Source organism: Corvus brachyrhynchos, unplaced genomic scaffold (assembly GCF_000691975.1).
Source record: "Corvus brachyrhynchos isolate BGI_N302 unplaced genomic scaffold, ASM69197v1 scaffold416, whole genome shotgun sequence".
NCBI lineage: Eukaryota > Metazoa > Chordata > Aves > Passeriformes > Corvidae > Corvus > Corvus brachyrhynchos.
The window spans coordinates 622,155-640,663 of NW_008238439.1; the positions used below are offsets into that span (position 1 = coordinate 622,155).

An 18,509-nucleotide genomic window follows, 5' to 3' on the forward strand; every position below is an offset into this window, starting at 1 on the left:
GAAATTTAAAAAAAAAATCCCAGTTTTAGCCAGACCAAACTTTTTTCCCGTGGATGCATCACCCTCCGCGAGGAGCGGCGTGGGGAACGCTCCAGCACGCGGCCGTGGGACCGCAGGGCTGCCTGCGTGGGCTGGGGGTGCACAAACTCATCCTCGCTGACGTTCACTACGAGGCCGCGCAGGGAGGACTCACCATTCTATATATTCGTTGGACCAGGTTTTTGGCACGTTGGGGCACTTTAAACTTGAGCGGATTCATGTACAAATCAATTCGGAATTGGGAAACCATCACTTCCCTTATGTATACATCTCTCCTGCATTACCAGTTTTCCAGCTGGGAAGGCTGGCAGGCAGACGGCTTCAGAGGTGGTTGCCAATGCTGATTCATGACCCAACCCACAAAGGATATTAATATGGTACCATAGGAACATTTTTCCCTCAAAGACAATGAATGTGTAACTTCTGTGATGCAAGTGGAGGTCAGTCTGATGCTGCTCTCTTGCCAGTAAGTTATACAATAAGTTTATAAGTGTACTTGTTGGACAGAGCCAAAACCTCAGAATCGCTTTCAGAGCCAGTTTTTTACCCCATTTGGTTTACTGTGAGCCCCTGGTTTTTTGGCCAGCTATAGTCATACTATAAATTAATTTTATTCTGCAATTTTAGAAGGCACTATAAGGTTTAGGAATATTTTTTCCAGTTGTCACGTTTCTAAATATGCTGTCTTTTTTTTTGCCATATTCAATGCCAAAAAGCACAGCTTAGGAATGTAGTAGGAACAGAGGAATTGCCACAACAGTCCATCTTGTCAGTCTCCTGTCTCTGTTGGCTGCCGGTGCCAGATGCAAATTCTTAAAGCAACTACGTAAAAGAAGTTCTCCTAAAATAAAAAATACTGAGATGTGGCGGAAGGGTAGGAAAATAGGAGTTGCAGGAGAGACTGGGCAGAAAGCCTTTCTATTTATTTTATTTATTTATTCATTCCAGCTACTTACAGATTTGTTTTACAGAACTTTAAGCTGATTTTCATTTTGCCTTCACTTGCTTACTAGTCCTCAACATATGGGAGGTAGAAAAAACAGATCACGGAGCTTCTTACTTTCTGTTTCAGGAGGAGGGAGCTTACTTTCTGTGTTAGGAGGGGACATAAAAGGCTTCAAAAAATGCCAATGATTTGTCAAAGATCATGGGAAGATGCAGCAGATCATTTAGCAGAGGCGACAGCGAGGATGCTTTGTGCAGCGCAGTGCCGGGAAGCAGGATATGCTGAATGTATTTACAGCAAGTTCATCTAGCCTGTCTAATGGCTAGTTGTTGTTTGAAGTGCTTGCATGAAAGCACAGCGCTGTGTGAGCGCTAGAAAATTCAATGGTACAAGGGAATTATTTAGCTTATGCCCTTGAGATTAATCACAGGCTTGGTAACTTAACTCCAGAGCAATCTCTTCCTGCTGTAATGTGACTTACTCAGATAGCAGCTGAGCAGCCAAGGACTGGGCACTTTGCAAAAATCATGTCAAATATTTTTGAAGTGGAGTGGAATGCCCAGTTTCCGAAGAGCAGCTTTGCAGCCAGCTGAGCAGCAGGACCTGCTCCCTGCCTCAGTTAATCCGCTGGAAAACAGTGTTCCTTATTACCCTCGGGAGCCTGTCGGCCTTCAGTGGTGACGAGGCACATGAGGGAGAAAGCTGGAGCAGGTACAAATCTCGGGGACGCTACTGAGAGGTGTGAATGTTCCCGCTGATGTCTGTGGAATCATTTTTTATGCTGCAATTTAGAGTGAAATATCCTCCAGGTGCTCGGTGTCGAGGATTGTGACCTGGTCTTTTAGTGGGTTCATTAGCTGGACAAAGGGGACTCTTACGGCATTTCCTGGTGCTCTCGTGTGCAGGAAGCTTACTGGAGACTTCAGACGAGCATTCAGTGTGAAAGAATACAGACAATGCAGTGGATTAGAAGAGGCTTGTGTATAAAAGTTACTAACCCTATGATGGGTCATATTCATAAAGGATTTTAGGGATCAACATATTCCTCGCTCAAGAATCTTTCCATCCTCACTGATAAGTGTACTGGATGAAGGACATCATTAATTTAAATGAATGTCTTGTGCTTATGTCTGAAGCTTATCCTCGTTCACTGATGAGGAAAATAAATGCTTTTTTCTTCTCTTTATTGCAGCTCTGTGAGGTGTGGGCCACCAATATACAAGGAGAGATTTTTTCCATACACATGTCCCCCCAAAATGTCGCCCTAAATGATCAAGAGGAGAAAAAAATAAAAAGGACATTCCACATACATAAAATATGTAATTAAAATGATGAATTATTGTAAGATAGAATATTAGCCTTTTGACATTTTAATCTGAGCAGGAGAGAGTGAGAGAGTGCATTTGGAGCCGCTCAATTAAATTTAGAATTTTTTCCCCTCCATTGTTATGAATAAATAGAAAGATTCTGTAGCAGTCTGCGGAATTATTAATTGCAAGTACTGTAGAAGGTGCATGCACCGTATCATGAAATGGAGTATCATTGTTAGTGACTATATTTCTTGGTAATTAAGGCCCAGACTAATGATGCAAGTTTTCTTCAGCATGATTTTCATCTGATTATGAGGCTGCTTCATTAAGAGCACTCAGACTAACGAGCTGTAGCTGTAATAAAGTAATTTTCTGTCTTGTGCTCTGATTGATAAAGAGTTTCTATAGCTAAAAGGAATTGAAAATATAATTATAATTAGAAATGGTTGAATAAAGTTATTACAGGATTGCTGAAGGGTAGTGCAATTGACACCATAATGTTTTTTGGAAGTGTGCATCTTAAAATTAGACTTTATAAAAGGAAGGGGAGAAAAAACCCAACCCACAACCCCAAACCCTCTGTGCTAATAAATGGGCAGAATGTTGCTGCTTCCATAAAATGAACTGCTAGATTAAAGTAAAATGAGGTTTTCCCACATTGTTCAGAACAAGAAAAACATATGCAGGAAGAATGCTGTTGCCTTTCTTCCCAGCATTCCTCTTAAGTGAAGTAAAGCTTATGAAAGTGCTTTTTACTCCATTTATAAAAATTTTCATGCTGCCATATGTTGCAAAAAAAGATCTTTTTGATTAAGCTGATGTGTTTTGAAGCATACGGTATAATTTCGGTGTTTCCCTTTAAAAATGTGCGAAGAGTTATGCGAGTCTTTTCTGTGTATTTGCATACAGTAACTAGTGGTCTTTTAATACATGTTTTTGAACAGAGTGGTTTTCCTTTCTTTCTGTCTTTTTTTTAGTCTCCTTGCATTGGCCAATATCAAAATATAACTGGGTCAAAGACAAGGTCTTTCTTTTTTTCTCTAGGGGAAGCAAATCAACTTTTTATCCCAGAAACCTTATTCTTTTTTATGATGTTCATATTATAAACAGCACAAACTCTGTTAGAGCAATCCTTTGTGCGTATGTCATAGGATATATATGCTGTATTGATAGAAAAAACTATAATAAGGGTTTTATTTAGAATTAGCTGATGCACTTTAGTACTCAGAAGTTGTTTGACTTATTTAATTTGGAGGCTTTCTGTATTGCTGTATCTCCCTCTTTGGAAGTCATGCATATATTTTAAGGCTACAGTTATGCACATTTGGTTATGTAAATCTGTCCCATGCAGACTCCAAGGAACTTTATTGTATTGTATTGAAACAAACAGTAGATCATCTAGATGTATATTTATGCTAATTAACTTAAAGCCAGCATTTTGCATTGATTGCCCAGTCATAATGCTTTTTGGAAGATTTTTAGAATTTTTGAAAATCATTCTTAACACATTATATGGTGATAAAAGTGTGTTATTGGAATACCATTAGCAGGAATAAAAAAAGAGCACAATTTTATTGGTTGTTCATTGAAAATGTTAGCTGTGATTAGTTACATAATCCTACATTAACCTGTAAATTAAAATTCCTTGGTGCAATTTGATGGCTGATTTAATTTTGTCTTTCTTTGTTTGCCGCAGGCTAATTCCATTATGAATTCTTTATACAGCCTTTTCCCTCAATGATTAGCAGCTTCTACTCAAGTTCTGATTACTATTGTACACTTAGCACTACATAAAGCTGGGGATTAATATTCCCCTGAAGAATTGTTGCTATGGATCTGCTCTATTCCTTCTAAGAGATGTTTCTGCAGCTTCAATTGTCCATAAATTATGATCTCTAGTGAATTATCAGTGGGAGTGAACTAAGCTTAACAAGCTGAAGAGAGCACTCTAGTTCTGAAAGAAAAAGGAAGAGAGAGATAAAAAGATTCTCAATTATTAATTGCAAGGTTTCCGTAATACAGAAGTGGTGATATTTTCGCTATCTTCATTCCTGTGAGCATGTAAGAAATCAGGGTGAGTCAGAAATACTGAAGTCCTTACCCCCTCCAGCACTTAGAGATAAAACCTACAGGAGGATTTTAATTATGTGGAGACAGAGGTGGAAAAACCAGCCCCGTCATCCTGGGTTTTAAGTTTGTATTTTGGCTCTTCTCATTTCTGTTTCGCCATCTCTGTCCTGCTGGTATAGTTTTCAGTCTGTTGATAGGACTATTAGTGGCCTGGCTCAACTGCCTTTAAAATATAGTCAGGATTAATAGGGGATTTAATTGCAGATGTCTGAGGAGCTTTCATATTTGGAGAGGTTTTATTAAGAGACAGCTATTCCAGTTCAAGTTTGTGAGCACTTTGCTATGCTTCCATCTGTTCCCCTTTGTTAGGGCTTTAAAGTCATATTTCTCCTACTGATTCATGGCTGTTTTCCTTCTCCTCCCTTGAAAAATCTGTCTTGAAGGCTGCACTGCAGCGTTATTCTTTCTTGCCGGGTATGTTCGATTTCCCTAAATGAGATGATCCTGTCCTTCTGCCTTCCAGCCCCAGCCAAGCCCCCTCTTGCTCAAACTTTAGGCTGCAGATTGTTGGGGTTAAAGACTGCTGCAGACGTGAGTTTGTGTGTGCCTCGTTTTCAGGGGAGTCCTCGGGGGGCACACAGCTGGCTCTGAGCCACTGTGCCTGGCTTCTGCCAGGCTGGGGAGGCAGTGACCTGGCATCACTGCCCAGCAGAAGCAGAGCTGTCTTGCCTTTACTCAGGGTAGTGGGTCAGAACATCTTTGGCTATTCCATGCCAAAGGGAACACAAATCTCTAGACTGATGGTGTGTTTTAGGTTGTCTTGAGACCCGAAGGCATTTTTAAAAATTTTCTTTATGCTAAAAGCACTGTTGGATTGCATCTGCTAAGCTACCTCATGCATTGTGGTACACTATCTATAGTGGTAAATCATATTTAGTAACACACAATGTTAGAGGGACTCTGTAACTCTAGGAGTTACTGTACTTTCTTGAGGCCTGTCTGATAACCTGCCCTAACCCAAAAGAGTTGTTTAGCCGCTGGAGCTGACAGTGTTTCAGACCTATTTCAAGAAAAAAAAAAGACTTCTGACACGTGACTAATAGAAGGTGTTTTTTCATCTCCTTTTTCAGAGCTCCACTTGATAATATTCAGCAAAATCTGTCTATGTTTGAATTAAAACCAGCAGCTGAGTCCAACTGGTGTTTTGTGCTAGGAGCTAGTGACAGAAAGAACAAAGGTGGGTTAGTTAGGTTACTGGATCTGAATTCTCTGGTCTGCTTAGTCCACTTTGTGCTGCCTACTGAAACTGCTGGGGATGCCCATCAAAGAATTCACTGTGGAAAACCACAGTGTTGCCTGTTGTCTCAGCCTGTAACACAATCAACAGAATATGGTGTTTACAGAGGAGTTTTTGACTATCCCCAAGTGCTAGAGTTGGGGCTAAGAAAATTGAGGAGATTTTAGGGTGGTCCCTGCAGAAGGGAAAACTTCTTGATTTTTAAAATTTTTGTTTCTTTCTCACCTCTGTGTTCTCTGGAGTACTGAAAAACTTATTGTAATGCACAATTTGGCCTTATAGTTTCCATTCAGTCTGTCGTGTTGAATAAGCACTAACAGACTATTCTTGAAGAAGCTGATCTTTCCACTCTCTTGTCTTCATAGCCTCCTTTTTCAGTGGCTTCCTCAATTTAATTGAGAACTGTTGAAATTTTACTCCTTTTGCTAGGACTTTGACCTGCCTGGTGTTATTTGGGGGTTTTTGGAGCTCTGTTGTGAAAAACAGCGTCTCACACATTTGCCTCCTGAGTTCCCATCACAATTTTAAATTTTCTATGTCTCCTTTAGATAGCTATTTTCCACCCTGAAGATTACTGCCTTCCTACTCTGTCTCCTCCTGTGGTCAGGAGCTGGTTTTCCTTCTTTGCTCCTTCCCCATTCTGTTGGATTCTTTTCCAGGTGGGACAATCAGAACTGCCTGCAGTCCTCTAGACTTGGATGTGTTGTGAGTTTGTCATAATCACATTTTCTTGAATTTATTGGCATTTTGTTTTCCAGTGCTGAACAAGTCCTTGTGGGCTTTGGATGGGGTAGTCCTAATATTTGCTCTCATGTGCAGACAATGATCTTTCTGTTAATCCTTCTATGTTGACAGTGAAGGCAAAAGAATGAATGTAAAAAGTTCCTTCATGTGAGTGTTTGTTACTCCTGTTAATTGATGTTGTTATAGCAAGGGTCTTCACTTAAGCCTCAGGCACAATCATGTCAGTGAGTTACTTACTGACATCAGTGCCATACTAGGCTGTGGTGGCCATTACTTCTTTTCCTTTAATTTGGCAATGGAAATCATCATTCTCCTGACTTCTCTGTTTTCCAGCTGAGATTCTAGTTATAGGATCATCTCTAGCACATCACTGATCAAATACAAGGAAGTGAAAGAGACATTAGTCTCTTACTCATTTTTGGGGGTTGGGTCTAGCTGTGACTGAAGCTGGCTTTGCTTCAGTTTCAATTCAGTAAGATTTTTACTAAGATCTGGATCAGTAGAATAGGTGAAATCTTGGTCTGAGCTTGTTTTCAGTTCAAGTTTATTTCTCCAGCAGGGATAAACCCCTTAAGTTCTCTGCTTGATCCTCTCTAGCCATCTCCATTTGAGTGCCTGATGTCTCTGCAATGTTATTACTGCCTCTCTCTCATCTCCCTGAAGTGCTGGCTTCTCTCTCTGCTCTGCTGTATTCAAATGGACTAAAAGTGGTGAAAGAGGGCAGCAGAGATCCTTTCTAATAGTGTATTTGCCTCAGCTATGAAAAGGAGAGCTCCTAAACAGAGAGTGTTTGTAGCAGCCTGGTGCAGGGCTGGGGATGATGCCAGTGGAACTCCAAGGGAGGAAGTGTGGGGATGGAGAATGATGCAGCACAAGGCAGAGATGCTTGTGTGCACTTTTGAAACCAAGTCAGCACAAAGCTAGGTCAGTCCTGAATAAAGTAAAGGTCTCAGAATTGTACTGATGATAGAGAAAATGGGGTGCAGCCCCAGAATGCTATAAACATTCAGGTCTAAATGTGTGTATCTATTCTACAGGTGTGCCAAGCCAAACTGAGCACTGAAAATGATGTTCAGTGATCTTTTCCAACCCAAAAGGTTCTCTGAATGTGAAGGTAAGGATGACCTAAAAGAGGGGGAAGTGTGAATAATCTTGGAGAGAAAGCAGTGAATCCCCTTGACTCATTGCCAGGGGGGTGTCCTCCAATTCCATGGAATACAGAATCCATTAAACACTGGGCTGGAAGGTATCCCTGCTGTGTGTGTGGAGTTAACAGCAATCTAGGTAGAATGGTTGGATGCTTTCCTGTGGCATGTTTGCCCAACCCACTCTGAGGGGCAATCGGTGATGGAGGTTATGTAGCTGCTCTTTCTTTTGTGGCACTTCTTTCTCGTGCTTTGCAGTGTTTGCTGTAGTCCTTACCTTTCATAGATGTGTCTTGAACCTCCCAGAAACGTCATCCCATTGCTGCTCAGCTGCATCCACTCTTGAAGTCGATGCAGTGTTCCTGTGAAGCCCTACTGACATTGCAGAGAGCAGGGAGATTATTCTGTGTGTTTTGATACCTGTTTATCTCTTCCAACATTATGTTTTCTCTTTTCTCGACAGCAGAGCCATGTGGACTCTGATCCAGTAACCCCTAAACATGTTTCTGGAGAACTGCTGTTTAACCACATGCCTCCTGTGTTTGAGCAGTTAAATACTCCAACATCATTTTTTCTGGTCCTGGTTTAATTTTGCCCTATTTTTTTCTGTCTTTTTCTGTGATTTATCAGGAGCATTTGAACCTTCTTCCTTCAGCTCTCTGCTACCATGAAATGTGCTAAACTTTATACAAATGAATTTTTCTCTTCCTTGATTTTAAATTGGGCCATCAAATCATAATTATTCTTCTTATACCATGAGCAGCTGGCATACATTGTTCTGTAGGTCCCATTGTCCATGTAACCTTAAAGGAAAATTTTTGCTCCTTTGTTGATGGCTTTAACTCTTCCTACGGGAAATAAACCTGGAATTTCAGGGCCAGAGGGCAATTTTTCACGTTTAAGCTGTCTTGCCTAATTTGCCATTTTATTTGTTTCTAAGTCAGATCATAATGACACTGTGGCATTTTTCATTAAGGATGTATCTTCCTGTCAGAAAAGTCATATGACAGTGAAAAGTGACTCCCTAGAAAACTTCATCCACACCCTTGGCTGTCTTTCTCAGACATTTTTGAGTTTAGAGATTTACTTCACCTCCCCTCCTGTCCTCCTTTCTAGCAATGTCAATGCTTTATGAGAGATCTACATGGCAGAGGTACTCCTTGAAAGTTTCTGGTTGAGCACCAAAAAATATTTAAGCAATATGACACAGGAGCCAGTGCATTTCGTAGGAATCATTGCGCATCTCACATAGAAGTTAAGGGCAGCAGCCCCTAAACATCTCAGTGCCCAAGAAGGGCACAGACTTGCTGTACTGAAAAACAGTAATAGAGACAAGAAAATGAGAGAGTAGAGGCAACCTAGGCAAGATGATTTACAGAGTGTTGTAGAAATAAATACGCTGCCAACAGCTTGTCACATGCTCCATTCACGCATTTACTGAACTCTGCAGAAATAGATGTGTTTAATCAAAGAACTGGAACTTTTTAAGATCTGTTGGCAAGTGAACCTCTGCCAGATTTGTTTTCTGGACATAAAGCTATGTCTATAGCAGGGTGGAAAATATTCCTTGATGCGAAGATTTACAGCAAGGATGAATTTACCTGTCAGGTAGATATTACACCACATTTTCACATGCATAATCCAAAGATTATATGTCTGAAAATGAAACTTCTAAACTTTGATTCTGAAATTTTATGGGCCTTATAAATGACCTATTTGGCATAGAGATGTTTACTTCTACTGAATCTCTTTCTCCATAGATGGTTTAACCTAAAGGTGAGGAAATCTTTTTGTGGAATAGTACCTCTAAATGAGAGTGGATGATTTGGAGTGCATGAAAATATGATAATTCTCATTATTGCCTTTCCTTTATTTTTATATTCAGTAGCTCCCACCCCTCTCTGCAGCAGCTCTGATAACCAAAGACCTACATGCTGATTGCTGTGGACTTGGTGCTAACTTTCATTGATGAAAATAGGCTCAGGGCCAAAAGTCCTATGTGAATATTTGCAATTCCTGTTAACCTCAGCAGTGCGTAGCACACATTAAAATTCCTTCTGGGACCTTCACCATCTTTCCTATTAAATTGCTCACTTGTAATCTGGTGACTAGTGGTGTTCCCCAGGGCTCAGTATTGGGCCCAGTCCTGTTTAATATCTTTACCAATGATCTGGATAAGGGGATTGAGAGCAGCCTCAGTAAATTTGTGGATGACATCCAGTTTGGTGGGAGTGTTGATTTGCTGGAGGGCACGAAGTCTCTGCAGAGGGACCTGGACAGGCTGGATCCATGGGCCAAGACCATTTGTAGGAGGTTCAACAAGGCCAAGGGCCAGGTCCTACTCTTTGGCCAAAACAACTCCCCTGCAGCACTACAGGCTGGGTGGCAGAGTGGCTGGAAAGGGGCCCAGTAGAAAGGAGCTGGGGGTGTTGGTTGACAGCAGCTGAACATGAGCCAGCTGTGCCCAGGGGGCCAAGAAGGACAATGGCACCTGGCCTCTATCCGGAATAGTGTGGCCAGCAGGACCAGGGCAGTGATTCTTTCTCTGCAGTCAGCACTGGTGAGGTCACTACTCAAGTGCTGTGTCCAGTTCTGGGCCCCCCAATTCAGGTAGGAAGTGTTGGAGTGAATCCAGAGAAGGCCAACAAGGCTGGTTGAAGGGTCTAGATGATAAGTCCTGCAAGGAACGGCTGAGGGAGCTGGGGGTGTTTAGTGGGGAAAAAGATGGCCCAGGGGTGACCTTATCACTCCCTACAGCTCCCTGAAAGGAGGCTGCAGCCAGGCAGAGGTCAGGCTCTTCTACCAGGCAACCAGTGGCAGGATGAGAAGACATAGTCTCAAGCTGCTTCAAGGTAGGGTTCAAGCTGGACATCAGGAGAAATTTCTTGACAGAAAGGGGTTTTAAACATCGGAATGGGCTGCCCAGGGAATTGGTGGAGTCACTGTCCCTGGAGGTGTTCAGGAAATTACTGGACATGATGCTTGGTGCCATGGTCTAGTTGACAAGGTGGTGATCAGAGGCTGGACTTGATGACCTCAGGGGTCTTTTCCAACCTAAAAGATTCTGTGGTTCTGTGTAATGGCTCCCTATTAAATGTTAATATATTCTGCTCCTTTTTATTGGGTATTGTTCACCATCTATTGTCTTTCTCCACTTTTCAGCTTCTGTCCCTATATTTTCATATTTAAAGATAAACTAAGTAATGATCAGAATCTCCATGGACATACCAACAGAATAAAAACCATTGTGCCTCTTCAGACCAAAGGTTCAGCAAATCCAGCGTCCTGTTCCCATTGATAGCTGTAAATGGATGCTTGGAGAAGATTAAGTGTGTAAGTGTTGAGATTGTTTTGTCCTTACCAGTACTCTCCTAATGCTATAGTACTTTCTGATCAAAAGATTTCCTGATCAATGTGTGGTATGTACACATGGAGCTTTCACCTTGAACCACTGAAATATTATGTAGTCCTAGCATCCTTTGCTCAGGAGTTCTCCAGGTGGCTCTTCGTACAACAGAGGTGTTAGACCTCCTTCACTGTGTTTTAAATTTTGCTTCCACAAGCTTTATTTGATGATCTAGTACTGGAAGATTTGGTTAATAGTCCTTCCCTTCTGTCCTCTTGAGGTTGTGTGCAATTGTTTAGGCTCTTACCACACCCAAAATAATTTCTCTTGCCAGACTGAAGTGTCACAGCCTCTTTTGTTTTGCATAGAAACATTGTTCAATGTGCAAGTGTGTGTGGGTGAAACCTAGCTTTCTGCCTGTGGTGGATGGCAGATGACTGAGCCGTGCATGAAGGCTGTTGCAAAGGAGGTGGCTGAGTCCAAGTTTCATTCATTCTCATGCCTGTCCACTCCAAGCAACTAATTTCTGGAATTAGTGAAGTGTTTGCTGTTCTTTCCCTCAACATCATCACAGTGTTTGTTGTTGACCAGTTCTCCTGCAGAGAAGCTGGATATTTTGTTTCTGTTGTGTTCCTGCTCTGAGCTGGCATAGAGGAAAGAATTGTGGACAGTCAGCTCTTGGGCTGATATCAATCAGCACAGCCCTGTTGATTTCAGAAAAGCAGTACAGCTGGGTTAGCCAAGTCTTTTCATGTGCATGGGAACTGCTTAGTTTCCTATCGTAAAAGTAGTTAAGAGTGTGCCTGACTTTAAGCATCTTCCAAAGAATAGTGCTGAAAAGGAATTGATGCAATAAACCTTCTCCACAATACTATATTCCTCCTCTGATGTTTCAGTATATGCAGTAGTCAAAATGTTTGCACATGGGTTATTATTATTATAACCCCCAGTGAACTTGTCTCCCCAGCAGGAGCTCAGATATACAAGATAAAGTTAATTGGGCTCCCTTTCAAATGGAGAATTTAGACCTCCTTCCGGCTTTTCAGGTAAAGGAACGTGTTTTGGACTGTTGTTATCTCTCCCTTCTCCCTTGAGCTATGCTAAGTCAAATACTGTAAGCTGATAAACATTATTCTAACATTGGTAACACTTGTATAAACTCTAGTGCCGTTCCCTTCTTAACACCTCCCACTTCCTTGCATCCGTGTAAATTCTTTGCCCCAGCATGGTGCACAAAGGTCCGATACGGATCGTGTAACATACCCAATACAATGAACGCTTTCTTTCCATCTTTGCTGGACTCTGGAACTCTTTTGCTTTCCTTCTGTTCAGCGGTGAAACCCAGGCCAGCTTGCCAGTGATTTATTGGGTATTCAGGGTTTCCAGTGATTTACATTTTCCATCTTCCCTTGAAAGCATTCGTGCTGCTTTAGGAGGATGTGGTGTTTGGCTTTAATGTAAAATATTCTTTGCAGTGATTTGACTTCTGAATTCAATAGTCTTACCTTCTTTGTAGGAGTTTTAAAAGCAGTACTACCAGCTGGATTTGGGCTTGAGAAAGAATAAAAGGAAAGTTTCTATTTGCAAGCATATAAAAAACATAACAGTTTTGCTTTGGTTTTTCTTTGCTCTGGAAAGAGAGGAAGAAGCCTTGGTTTGACAGACCCCAGTGAATTCGTTTGGAGTATAAAATGAAGTCCATCTTTTCATAGATATTCATCTAATTGGAAGATGCTCTTTCTCTTCTGCTCAGGGTCTAGGCAACAAGTAGAACTCTTCCCTTCCATACAAAATCATTAGTGAAGGATCAGCCTTTCTATTTGGGAGCATTTCTGGGAATATTTATGAAGAGATTGCATCCTTCGGTTAAAAAGTACGATCAGACCATTCCTTTCTCTCCCCCTGCCCCCTGTTAATTTCCAGGTTAGTTGAATGAAAGTTGCCATTTAGCCTTTGGTTCAGGGAACCTGAAGACACTTGTTTTAAGGGATTCACCAGCAACTTCTAAGTCTTGTCTTTTGTCTTGTCTGATGCTTCAGGCAGTCAACTGCCACAAGAAAACTCCCCACCCTAAGAAGAACTACATTCCTAGGAACAAAAATTAGAGCTTCCTGCTGCAGTAATTAAAATCATTTTGGTTTTCCAGGTAGCTGGGTGTCTACAGGACACACCTCCCCTTTGTCTGGAAGGTCCAGCTGACCCCAGCATTTTGAACTGCTGGGGAAGTAATGTGGGCTGCAGAATACATGACTGAGGCTGTGCTTCCCTTTCCCTTCTGCTGAGGTGTGTCTTCCCTACAGGCACTGCATGCACCGTTGGAGAATGATTTATACATCCCCTGAAAGCATAGGAGACCAAAATGGCAGCTACAGCATAAGGTTTTGACCCTCCCAAGATACTGGCAGCCTTGTGGAACTGGCTGTCCTCCCAAGCTTTCTCCCTTTGTGCCTGAAACCTCCCAAGCATAAATTGGTTGGGCTCTGCTCCAGATACAAGGCACATCTTTCAGGTGTGACAACTACTGCCCTGGGTATGACTGTAAGACAAAGTTAGCTGCTGGTGAACCTCTTCTTGCAGTCAAGAGTGGTTTAGTCTCTTTTTTGCTGTCGACAGACTTGTGAACAAAGAGTAGAGGGGGTAGCAGGAGAAGGAATAAAGGGAGAAGGTGGAAGTTAGTACCATGGACTAGTGCTGTTCCACAGTAGCATTTGCTTTCATTGTGAATCCAACAGCACTGAAATGAAACCACAGGAGAACATGATTCTCCCTCTGTGATGGTTCACCTGCTGCAGTTCCACTGGCTTTCTCCAGCCTCATGGCTCAAGCAAATGAAAAGATCACTTAGGGCATAATGTCAGTTTGTTTTATTTAGCTGTAACATCCTTGGGCCCAAAGTGAATATCTCAAATCCATCAGACAGGATCACATGTGATAACTTTGAATAAAGCTGTTGAACTTAAGCTCCTGTAAAACCTATAAAGCAGTTTGTCTTTCTCTTAATATCATTGTTGCATGCTATGATTTTAATTGCAATGTTCTTTCTTGTGAGGCTTTTAAGGATTACTTCTTGAAAGGCGTTGGAAAGGTGAGAATGACAATTAAATCTTATCTCAAGTGTAATTTTATGGTTATATTGTACTATTCCCCAGAAGTATGGTTTTGAAATCGTTGTGGGCTGTGAGCAAATTTCTGGGGCATAACTGAGAAGAAAGTGTTTTAACATGACTCTTTAGCCCAATTATTTCTATGTCTGCATTGGAATGAATTTTCAGCTTCTGGAACGTCTTTGATCATTTCACTAGTGTCATTAAGTGATTATAGTAAAAGAAATAGTCCTATCCTTAAATGTGCTGTGTTTATCACAAATTGTTGGAAACTAGAGAGCTGAAAGGATTCTTTCTGAATTTCCAGAACCAAAACTGCATGTGTGTTCAAATGCAGACTTGCATAGGCATCTGAAATGTGCCTTGTAGTGACTTCAGTCCTGAGCATGACTTATTCTTTCTTGGTGTTTCAGTTAGATTTATTTTGTTTTTCAGGCAAGATTATTCTCAGCTATCCCAAAAGAGAAATGGAGATTCAGTTTTGTGGTTATTGAAATTATTTGCAAGTCTGGATGAAATTCAAATGTTAGTTTGGGCTGAGTAAAAGGACAGAATCTTGGGAAAATGTAAAGAAAATGTTTTAATGTTGATCTACAGAAAACTTTTCTTTCTTTTAATAACATTTTTTCATTCTTAAAGAATATATTGTTTTAAAAATACTTTTGGTGCAATGTCACACTTGCATTCTACCCCCAGAAAGATTTTCTTATTTATTCATTTTTGCTGAGAAAAATTTGGTTTCTGGTCATCGTGAGCCTATGCATTTTAAAACTTTCTTTCATATTCATGTAGCTGCAGTTAAATCTGCAAGGTTAGATCATGGGGATAATTGAATGAAAGGGAGAGTCGGAGGACATTGCCTCTGCAGAAGCTTCTCACAGCATGGGGCTTCCTTCAGATAGGGCAGTTTGTTAGTTCATGCCTGCAACCAGCTGGACCTTGAGCCAAATCTACCTTGAAGCCCATCCGCCCTGTGGTCCTGACAGTGTCACTTCTTTGTGGGTGACCTCTTCAAATTGGAGTCAACATTCATGACCAAGCTCAAGCTTTTTTTCTGTGTGCAGTCTGCAGGGGCAACTTAAAAGCTGAGGTTAAAAGGATGACTGAGCCCAGCAAATGCATCTGCAACTCCTGAGCAGAATGAGACTTTTGTAGAAGGATTGCCAACAGGAGATCCTCTGTCTTGCTGTGAAGGAACTGTCCAGGAACTAGCAAAGATGGATGGTAAATCTCAGATCCTGATCCTAGAAATGATCAGACCGTACTGGTTTCAGAGCTTACTCATCTGTCAGAACTTACTGGTTTCAGACTCAGCCCTGGGCAGTATTCCTCTGAGAGCAGGAGGAAACTTAGCGTTTTGGAATGATTCTGCTTGCACACTTTGGAAGGGTGTAGTGTATGTACCTGCCTGTGAGCTCAGCCTGAACAGGTCCCAGGTAGAAGTACATTTGGAGAGGCAAAACCCCAGGAATTATTCCAACACTGCTAAGCATAATTTGCACAAAGAACAGGAAACAAACTGAATGTTTCTGCTAATAATATTTAAGCCTGCATAATATTACATTTTCATCAAAAGCTCATGTGGAATGTAATTTATTCTAACTTTTTTCCTTTTCTTCTTTGTATTTTAGATAGTTCCAAGATTATATTTACTGTCAAAGTGCTTTACAAATCGAGGGGGTTTTAAATTATTTTTTTCTGAAGGGATTTTTGAAATTATGTGTGTCTAACTCATATTTTTTAAAACTTCCTAATGAAATCTAGGTCTAGACAGAGGTTGATTTTGTAGAAGTTAGGCCATATTTCTTTTTCCCCCTTTGCAATCTCACAATTGAATGACTTCTTCCTGACATTAACAGGAATTGCACATTCATAAGGAGAAAAGAGCACATTCCCACCCTCTTGCTTTAAAATGTATCCAGGAGATAATATGAAAGGCTTTATAGTCCTAATGATTTTTTTTCCCCTAATGTTTATTTTAAAAAGTGTTCCTCTGCAGGGGGTTGATCCAAAGCCCATTGAAGTCAGTGGGAATTTTTCCATAGAATTCAATGAAGTTTGGATCTGGTCCTTAGATAGCTCCGGGAGGTAGCCTGCTCATTTTTTGCAGCTGTCCTTGGGGGTGTTGGAGGAGAGCTGCTGCACTGGCAAGTCCATTCAGTGTGGAGCATGCTATTGATTATAAAGCATAACTCCTGCAAAATTTCAGCTGGAAGGGAGTGGGAGGTTCCACATAATAATCAATAGCACAATATGAGACTATATCAAGGAATTGGCTTTTTAACAAACACTTTTTAGAACAACAAAGGAGATGAGATGGTTTTCATTTAAAGGGCAAACTCCCCTTTATTCTTGAGATTCCAGGCAGATTAGCCCTGGTATGTCCTCAAATGCTGTACTGAACATATTTGTGATGCTTTCTGTTCTCTTTGCAAAAGCAGCACATGAAATACTTGCCTTTCTAAAAGTACTGGTTAAATTGAACTTTCTCGTTTGCTTTGTAAAGCTGCTCAGTATCTTGTGAGCCAGAGATACTCCAGCAAAAACCAGAAACAAATAGTTCAGAGGGAAGCAAACTGAAGAAGGTGATGAACCTGTACAGTATCTACTTCTTCCAGTTCTATATTTTCCCAGCATCTAGTGGCATAAGAGTCCTCTGAAACATCCATTTTCACTGCTTATTTGTTCAGTGCTTACTTAAGTGTGCTAATGAAGGGAGATTCATAAGGGCAGGTAATGCATGTGTACTGTTAGAGTGTATTAAGGTAAAAATCCTAATTTAGACCCAATGTTAATCTTGAAAGAGAAAGTTGGGCTCATTCTGTTCATGGCAGCTCCCATACACATTCCAGTCAAGGCAAACCTCTGTAAGAGTTTGCATGGAGCAGCTGGATGGAGAGGTTTACCAGCTGTGCATAGCCAGATCTCTGTGCCTGCAAGGAGTCCCATGGATTTTGGCCTAGCAGGTACTGCTCAGGTTCAGCACCAGGTATGTAGCTGAGGGGAGAGGACGGAGGACATCTAGAAATGTATTCTTGTCTCTTATCCCAAGGGTTAAATGAACAGTTTGGTTGTGGTGCCATTGATACTGAAACTATAATTAGTCAAACGCAGTGGTGATTCCATCCAATGCAGGGTGGAAAAACCCACTTGTTTTTCTCTGCACTACTTGTTTTGTATTGAAACATAATCACACAGGGCCATGGATTTTTTCCCTTTTCCACTACTCATGAAAATATGTAACTAAGGCCCCCAAACATGTGGAGATCAAGGTGATATGGGAATCTGAGGCTAAACAGCAGTTAGAAGGCAAATACTTAATGGTGATAATCTTCTCAAAATTAATTGTATAAAACATGATAGTCAGACAAGGCCATAGTTCAGTTCCACGTGGTGCAGCTGCTTCTCTCGGGCAGCGGGAGACAGTGTGTGAGGAGGCATTTCCTGGACAGGTTCTCCTAGCTTACACCAGATTGTTGTGATGGGGTTTTCTGAAGAGCTAGCCTTTATTTAAAACTCATCAGCGGGGAGCTTTTGTCCCTTTGTGTCCTCTCCCATAACTTTTCCATTCCTTCTTTGGCTGTTAGAGTTGTTGGTGTCCTGGGGCAGGACCACCAAGGTGAGAGTCTCCCTTTCATCTTGTACCACTTCCTTTGAAGTTCATTTGGTATCCCTCAATTCAGGGTAGGAAAAGATTGACCATCCTGGTCATCATCTTCATGACAAAATTTTATCTCTTTTTCCAAATATGCGAATGTCAGGAGAGTGGGAATTGGAAGGATCAAGTTTAACACTTTTATATGTGGGCTTGTTCTGAAAAAAAGTCATTATTTTGAAATATTAGTGATTCTATTTACAGAAATCTGTAGTAACTATGTATTATTAACTTGGACTTTTGTACTGAAGTTTCTTGTAACTTAAAACACATTTGTTTTTGAAATTTAGCTCTTGGGAGTTTATTTAGTTTTGACTGAGAAACTGTTAAATTCCTTATTACTGTCATTTTTTTCTCATCTGATAGAAAGATTGTCCCATTTTATTAATGTTCTTATTTGTCACAGCAAAGTTATATACAATAGATCTGTTTGTATCTGTTTTGTATTTCTGCTTCTTAAGTCACCCAGCCTTCCATAACAAATGTTCAAAACATTTCTTCTCCTCCTCTCTCTCTTTATCTGTCTTGGGTTGAAACTGAATAGAGCTGATTAATGGTTGTGGGAGTGTGGGGTGATAGGAGAAAGGACTGTGTGAAACCTCTAATTACTTTAATCCCTTTTCACATAAAATTTGGAAAAAAAAATAGACTAATTCCCAAATGTAAAATGAAGAAAGCCACTGGCTCAGAAACAGAAGAGCTGCCCATAGGGCTCTGGGTGGATGGATGCAGGAGACTGGCTTGGCCTGGTGCTCCACCAGTGGAGTGGTGGGGTGGTCCTAGGTGGTAAAATACTTGAGTAAGTGCTTTCGGGGAACTGGTGGGAATCCTGCTGGTCACTGGCACTGGTTGA

The 18,509-nt window shown here is 41.1% G+C and overlaps 1 long non-coding RNA gene across 3 annotated transcripts in view; it reads left to right on the forward strand.

Moving 5' to 3' along the window:
• Positions 1-18,509, forward strand: part of LOC108447226 — a 70,569-nt gene that overhangs the window by 14,539 nt on the left and 37,521 nt on the right. For all 3 annotated transcript variants that reach the window (XR_001862665.1, XR_001862666.1, XR_001862663.1), the window contains exon 2: positions 7,444-7,520. This is a non-coding gene — a long non-coding RNA (uncharacterized LOC108447226). The remainder of the gene's footprint in view (positions 1-7,443; positions 7,521-18,509) is intronic.